Below are 6,239 nucleotides of genomic sequence, written 5' to 3' on the forward strand. Positions count from 1 at the left end.
TCTCTAGATACCCTGCCCAGGCTGAGGGTTTCATGGTCAGGGCTTCCTGTCACTGGTGGGTAAAGTGCCTCTTCGAGGGAACAGAATTGGGAAGCCCCTGCTTCCATGCATCTAGCTACATTGTCCAGGGTCAGCTGCTTTGTTTATAAAGCAGACATTTGGTTTCTTTTTTAAAATATTTTTTTTAATATTTATTTATTTTTGAGAGAGAGAGAGATCATGTGCGAGTGGGGGAGGATCAGAGAGAGAGGGAGACACAGAATCCAAAGCAGGCTCCAGGCCTGAGCTGTCAGCACAGAGCCTGATACCAGGCTTGAACTCATGAGACGTGAGATCATGACCTGAGCCGAAGGGTGACTGAGCCATCCAGGCACCCCAAGGTTTCTGATGACTTGGATGAGTTGGTATGATTCCACTTGCATTTGATATATCTCAATTAGCTTTGAAATTGGTAATTAGTATGTCTCTGTTGGTTCTGAACTTGAGTATGAAACAGAGAGCCATGATTTATTGATCCTTCTCAAAACAACCCATGAGAGCTGTGGTTTCTTTTCCAGCTTTTCTTGTGGCTGATGGCATATAGTGGTGGGCTGGCTGACTTCTGAGACATACCAGCTTGTGACTGGAGAGCAGCACAGAGCAGATGATGCCAGCCCAGCAGCCACGACCTTCATTTCCACTAGCAATGTGTACTGAGGCAAAAACTAGCAGCAACATGTCCAGCTCTACCAAGGTCAAAGCTCCTGGGGCCATTTCCCAATTATATGAGGCCGCACCCCTCCAGCAGTCACAAGAACCTCTGTTTCATAGGCCTGTGGGGAATAGTTGTATCTAACTGCCATTCCCAAGGTGTAAACAAGCAGACTTCTTGGAAACTTTTCTAAGAAAGTTCTCTAGGGAATTGATGATTTTTCCCATTCAGGGGTAGATGGTGCATGAGTCACAAATCACCAGAGGCATCCTTGCCTCACCCAACTCACCTGAGATTATACTGTAACAATAGGGACAGAGACCCATCAAAAGCAACCAAAATTTTGATGTAAATGCCATTTTGGAGAACTGATTAATATGTCAAAATATTCAGCTCCCAAGGCATAATAAAAATAACTTGAGTTCTCTGTAATTTTAAGATTTAACATTCAAATGATTGATTTAAATTCTATCTCATAAAATCCTCTTTAAGCCTGCTTCCTTTTTCTGGGGGTTTTGGATGACTTCTTTGCCAGGCCCTGAATTTGCATGGGCCAGAATTCATAGCAGCAAACCACATGTTTTGGAAGCTTGGAGGCTCATGGGTTATTCTCATAACGACACTTGCATCTGCACAGCACCTGCCATTTTTATAACATTAAAGAAAGTAGGAGGCCAGAGATGTGTTTGGTGGGCAGTCACAGCCCCCTGCTTTGTGGTTTAAGAGAAGCACACTTGCCACACCCAGGCAGAAGTGCTTAGTTAAACATCTTATTGCTCATTTCCTCTGCCTGTGATGGTGACCCTCTGTATAAGTTCATCCTCCCAGTCTGGTATTGCTTTTAGTCAATTCTTGACAGGGTTTATCTTAGCCTGGGCTCCCTAGCAAACAGATCCTGAGATATACAGAACATGTGCTCACCTTTTACTGTGAGTACCATCCAGAGAAATGAGGAAATTGGGAGGTTAGGCAGGAAAGGGGGGAGTGAATAGAACAATGTCAGCTGATTTCTGGGTGTGGCTGGCAAGTTCAGAGAGGCCTTAGGAAGCCTCTGTGCCTCTGCACTGTTGACTCTGAAGAGGGACAGGAGAGGAATGTGCCCATATCTCCCATCACCCATGGGTCAAATTCCCCCTGTCCAGCCCCAACCTTTCTATGCATTGTCATTCCAAACTTTCAAAGAGAGATGTTTGAATGGCATCAGATGGCCTCACCCCTCATCAACAATTGGGAATTTTTGGAGAGAGTGGCTGAGGAGCAAGTTGTGGGTGGAAGTGGCATGCTGCCCTTTTGTGCTCCCCCCAAAAAAGGGACTGAATCCACTGCTACAGCCTGCAGCAACTATGGCATCAGGGACCCAGCATCATGACCCCAGGGTTTCACAGGCTGGGTCCTGAGACTGGGTCTGGGGAGTAGTCTGGCTCAGTATTGTTTTGACATAAGTGTTTATAAAGACATCACTGAAGACTAATTGGGAAGTACTCAAGCCACATGATTGAATAAACTACTTAAAATCAATTGTTAATGGATATGACACAAAAAGGCATCATGCAGATCTCATTAATATGGTCCTTGTGTGAACCTGACAAATCCCTGCACATGGAACTGTGAGTGTGGGGCAGGTAAGGTAAGTGTCTTCATTGTGGCCCTTTAATTTTTATTTTTTCCATTTTTCTCCAACTTTATTAAGGAATAATTAGAATATTTAAAGTGTTCGTCCTCTTATGGCTCTGCTTCCAGGAAGTCCATGGGCTATAACACCTCACAGGGTCTGTTTCTGCCATATTTGAGATGCGTCACGAATTTTGGGGATGAGAACACACAACCCACACATGCACACACTCTCTCTCTTATACACACACACATTCTCACTTATACTCATACACACAGGAGTGTTAGATTAAAGTCCTTATTTAATTAGCCAAGGATACAACACTTTATCAGAGGTGAGGCAGCCATGGGATGGAGGATGTAGTCTGTGTGTTTCCACATACCTTTGCTTGGACCCAGAATCCTTGGAGGCACATAGCTGCACATGGCACTCTAGTCGTGGTAAGGTCTTGCCAGATTTGGATAGCCCAATTCTTTTTTCTTTTGTAGATTTTAACCTTGACAAAATTTCAAACCTACAGAAAATTACAGGTTTAGGGTGGTGAACTCCTTTAAAACCCCTTACCCTGATTCACCAATTGTTTACATTGTTTATAATTTGTTTACATCATTTTCTGTATGCATATTTAATGTTATTTTTCTGACCCACATGAGAGAAGGATGGAATTATTGTGTGATTTACCTCTACATATTTCTGTATATGTTCTCAAGAGCCAAAGCATACACATTGTTACTCACAGTATAATTATAAAAAATGAGGAATTAAAAAAAATATTCAAGTATAACTAACATCCAGCATTTTATTAGTCTCAGGTATATAATATAAAGATTCAACAGCTGTATACATTACTTGGTGCTCATCAAGATAAGTGTGCTCTTAATTCTCTTTATTTTAGCATGCCCTGCCAGGTTTTGTGTGATAACATGGGCCAGGAAGAGGAACTACTGAGTATTGCCAGAAAGCTTGGAGAAGGTTGTGGCCATAAAAAACACAGAAGGGGTCCTTGACCTTCTGAAGAACTGAACTGCTGTCAGATGTCCATCCACCTATTCCAGACAACCAGGATTGGAATTGCTGCTAATGGGGTCCACAAGCACTGCTAGGACAAAAAGGTGGTGTCCTTGGTCAGAGTCCTCATCAGAAACTGGAGCTATTGAACTCCCCTGGACCTCCCAAAGAAGACAAAGGAGAAGAAAGAGACAAAGCAAAGAAAGAAAAAGGGCTTGACTGTTCCCATCAGAAACCAGAGGCAGGACTTTTTCCACCAAGGAAAAAAACAAGGACAAGAGCCCAAAGACAGGAGAGACTCTGTGGACTCCAAGTCTTCAGCCACCTCCTCTACAAAAAGGCCATCGATGGAAGGATCAAACAGCAGCAACTCAAAAGCAGAGACTCCAAAAACACCCAGCAGCACCTCAATCCTTACTTTTGCCCCCTCCATCTATCTTCTGGAACCCTACTATCCCATAGGGTACTCTGTGCAGGATAAGTGTGTGGAAATGCCCTCAGCAGCCCTGAAGGCTGATGACAATTGCAAGGACTATGGAGCCAACTGTGACAAGAAGTCATCAGAAATTGAAGATCATATCTATTAGGAGCTCAAGAGCACTGACATGAAGTACTGGAACCAAGTTCACAGACAAATAAGCAAACTTGTGGACCCAGGAATCCAGTCTGAGGAATAATGTGCTCAGTGGGGCCATCTCTGTTGTGCTTATTGCCAGGATGATGACAGAGGAAATGGCCAGTGATGAGCTGAGAGAATTGAGAAATTCCATGACCCAGAAGGTTACCTGTGAGCATCAGATGGCCAAGATGTGTGGCACCACCACTGACCTCTTCCAGTGCAGTAGATGGAAGAACTGTACCCAAAACTAGGTGCAGACATGCAGTGCTGAGCCCATGAATACCTTTGTCTTATGTAATGAATACGGCAGTCACTGGAGTTTCTGATGGAACTGCCAGCCACAATTTCACTGAACAAGATGAGGAAGAACAAACAGAAAGTATTTCACTTAGCATTATACCTATAGATCTCTCTATGCCATTGCAAATGGCAAGATATTATCCTTTTTATGGCTGAATAATATTCCATTGTATTTATATACCACATCTTCTTTATCCATTCATTCGTCAGTGGGCACATGGGTTGCTTCCATAACTTTGCTATTGTAACTGTTGCTGCAATAAACATAGAGGTGCATATATCTTTTCAAATTAGTGTTTTCCTTTTCTTTGAGAAAATACCCAGTAGTATGGTAACTAAATTTAATTTTTAATATTTTGGGGAACCTCCATACTATTTTTTTGTATGTGTATGTTTAATTTATTAGATTGCCAAATTTCTCCAAAGTGGCTGTACAGTTTGCATTTCTGTTAGCAATTCATGAGAGCCCCAAGTACATATTTGTCATCACTTGGCATTTTATCTCATCACGTTGTTTGTTTTTGTATTTTATTGAGATATAATTGACATACAACCTGTTAATTTCAGGTGTACAACCTAATTATTTGATGTATGCATATATCATAAAATTATTACCACAATAAGTCTAGTTAACATCCCTCACAACACAGATTTACAAATTTATTTCTTCTTGAGATGAGAACTTCTAAGATCTATTCTCTAAGCAGCTTTAAAATATCAGTATAGTGTTATTAACTACAGTCACCATGCTGTACAGTATATTCATGGGCTTATTTATTTTGTAACTGGAAGTTTATACATTTTTATCACCTTCACCCGTTTCTTTTATCCCCCATTTCCCACATTTGGTAGCCACCAGTTTGTTCTCTGTATCTATGAGTTTATTTTTTGATTGATTGTTTCTGAGATTCCATATGTAAATGAAATCATATAATATTTGTCTCTCTGACTTATTTTTACTTAGAATAATGCTCTGAAGTTACATCCATTTTGTGGCAAATGGCAAGATTTCTTTCTTTTTGTGGCCAAATAATATTCCTTTATGTATAAAATATTTATGCATTCATCAAACCATGGCCTCTTAGGTCACTTTCATGTCTTGGCTATTGTAAATAATGCTGCAATGAACATGGAGATGAAAAGATCTGAGTTAGTGTTTTCCTCTCCTTTGGATAAATGCCCAGAGGTAAAATTCCTAGAATCTTTAGAGTTCTAATTTTTTGAAGAACCTCTCTACTGTTTTACATAGTGGCTGCACCAATTTACACTTCCACAAACAATGCACAAACATTATCTTTTCTCCACATCCTTGTCTGATATTTCTGGTCTTTCTGATAATAGCCATTTTAGCAGGTGTGAGGCGACTCATTATGTTTTTAATTTGCATTTTCATAATGACTAATAACATTGGGCACATTTAGAGATTTATTTGCTGTCTTATATCTTCTTTAGTGAAGTGTCTGTTCATATCTTCTATAATTTTTCTGTTGTGTTTGCCTTTTTGAGTTTTGAGAATTCTTTATATATCCTGGTTATGTATTCTGGAAGCAAGTACTTTTACAGATGTATCTTCTGCAAACATTTTCTCTTGGTCTGTGGCTTGCCTGTTCATTCTCTTAACTGTGTCTTTTATAAAGAAGTCTAAAATTTTGACTAATCCAATTTCATAATTTATTAAGTTTTTAAATGGATGAATGAATTACAACATGAACTTAGTGTTGCTAAGATGTTTTTGCCTAACCCAAGATCATAAATATTTTCTCTTTTCATTCTAAAAATTTTATAGTTTTGGGGTTTACATTTAGGTGTCTGACAAATTTTGTGTTTACCACAGTTTGTTTATTTACCCACTGAAAGACATCTTGGTTGCTTCCTGCTGTTTGGAATTATCAATAAAGCTATGATAAACATAAGTGTCCGGGTTTTGTGTGGACATTTTTCAATCCCTATGAGTAAATACCAGTGAGCCTGATTGCTGAATCATATGGTAAGACTATTATTAACTTTGT

The 6,239-nt window shown here is 40.0% G+C and overlaps 1 pseudogene; it reads left to right on the forward strand.

Moving 5' to 3' along the window:
* The first annotated feature begins 3,226 nt into the window (after positions 1-3,226).
* On the forward strand, positions 3,227-4,256 carry LOC112869605 (transcription elongation factor A protein 3 pseudogene; annotated as a pseudogene).
* Positions 4,257-6,239: the final 1,983 nt, after the last annotated feature.

Source organism: Puma concolor, chromosome A3 (assembly GCF_028749965.1).
Source record: "Puma concolor isolate L17-30 chromosome A3, mPumCon1.1.hap2, whole genome shotgun sequence".
NCBI lineage: Eukaryota > Metazoa > Chordata > Mammalia > Carnivora > Felidae > Puma > Puma concolor.